The sequence below is a fragment of the Lagenorhynchus albirostris genome, chromosome 9 (assembly GCF_949774975.1).
Source record: "Lagenorhynchus albirostris chromosome 9, mLagAlb1.1, whole genome shotgun sequence".
Classification (NCBI taxonomy): domain Eukaryota; kingdom Metazoa; phylum Chordata; class Mammalia; order Artiodactyla; family Delphinidae; genus Lagenorhynchus; species Lagenorhynchus albirostris.
In genome coordinates this window covers 104,592,015-104,594,064 of record NC_083103.1, presented here as the reverse complement: position 1 = coordinate 104,594,064, position 2,050 = coordinate 104,592,015, and positions in this window count along the sequence as shown.

Genomic DNA, 2,050 nt, shown 5'->3' with positions numbered 1-2,050 from the left:
CGGCCGTGGGCTGTACCAGCGCAGCCTGCTGGGGAGCAGCCAGGGCCCGCCGGGCACAGGGGGCATGGCCAGGGGGTCGAGACCTTATGCAATCATAGAGGCTTTTCTCGACTGGGCAGGAAGACATTCCTCTCCCGGGGAGGAATTGCAAAGCAAATTGTTCCTGCCTCTCTTTAAAGGCCAGTGAGGTTAGGAAACTGCTCCTTCCTTCTCCAGAAAGCTTGAAAACACAGGCAGGTTTGTCTGCTTTCGACGTTTCAGTGTAAGTCGCTGCCCCTATTACCTCGCCTGGGGCGCTCCTGAGCCCCCAGACCCACTGCGGGGTGGGACCCAGCCTTCTCCCCTTCCTCTGTTATTTGCTGCAACACAATAAGAAATATATATCGGTCTTTCCCCCTGGTTCCTGACACACAACTCCTAAAGCACTTGTAATTTCCTTAGTGATAGAGGCGCTAGGAGTATCTTTTCGTTTTGATATTTGATGCTGGTTCCCGGTACAGAGCTCCTTTTCAATCCCTTGCAGTTTCCAATGTGAGGCAACCTCCAGAAAAATCCCTACACTGTGTGGCTGGGAAGCTTCTGGATTGGTTAACACACCCACATGCTGAGGGTGACACACCCCAAGTCCACAGGGACAGAAGGTCCTGTGTCGGGACCCTCCTGGACCTCGCCCTATGTACCTCCTTGTCTGACTCTTCATCTGTGTCCTTGATCATGTCCCTTATGATAAACGAGTAAACACCAGCGAATGTTTCCCTGAGTTCTGTGAGCCGTTCCAGCAAATTATCAAGCCTGAGAGGGAACTGTGGGAACCCTCAACTTTGTAGCCAAGTAGGTCAGATGTGTGCGGATCCTGGGGACGCATTACTTGTGATGTGTCTGAAGTGCAGGCACTCTTGTGGGACTGAGCTCTTAACCTGTGAAGACTGATGCTAATTCCAGAAACTAATTAAACTATACGACACCCAGTTGGTGCCCAGAGAGTTGGAAAATTGGTTGGCGAGAGGAAGAAAAAAAAAAAAAAAAACCACATGCATTTGGTGTCAATAGTGTTGTAGGCAGAGAAACGGTTTTTCCTTTACCCCCAAACCAAGCCATGGGAACTTTCCCTCACAAAGCTTTTGCTGGCGATTGCCACGATGGAAAACAGAAGGGATACCAAAAATAACAACCCCAGAAACGGGACAAGGTTTTGGGTAATTTTACAGAGATCTTACCGTTGCTGACTGCCAGCTTAGACAGCAACCCTCAGCCCCTCCACATCCCGTCCAGGCCTCCAACTAGCTCGGAGAGTCATGCAACCCCTTCTGGCTCCCCACTCCTTCCACGACGACTTTCTATCCAGTGCCAAAGCTTTGTCCCAGCCCCCGCTTTAGACCCGTCACTCATCTCTGAATCCCAAATTGAAACCAAATAATCATCCACCGAAGTGTAAACCGTAACTGTCCCTGGAAACCCAGACTGTGAATGTTGGAAACGCCCTAAGGGAACGGGAAATCTACCTTCCTCACTTTGCAGATTAGGAAATGGGATTCCAGAGACAATCTCAGATCTGAGACCAAGGCAAGTTTCTGGACTCTTAGTTGGATGTTCTTTAAAATGTGTCATGCCCCTGCCGTGCCCATACGTCTGCTAACGTGGTCCGACCAAAACAAAACAAGGAAGAAGGGAATATTCTCCAAACAGAATGAAACTTCCCTCTGAAAACTGGGGATCCCTCCTAAGGCAGGTGCCCGGGACCATGCTGGGCCCCTGACCTCGGTCCAGCCCCAGAGGTCGCCCCTCAGGCCACCTGCACACCCGCTCCTCTGGATCCCCTCCGCCACTCAGCAGGGTGTGCCCCCTGGCCCCTCTCCCCACACCCCCAGACCCAAGTGCTCCTTCTTGGCCCCAGTCCGACCCCTCTTCACACGCACCACACCTGTCACCATCTGTGTCTTTGCCAGCCTGGGAGCTGCGCGACACGGGGACCCACAGGCTGGCTGATGGTGGGTGCTCAGTCGATCTGGGGAAGGTGTGTGTGGTTGAGATGAAGTCACAGAGGCAGGAC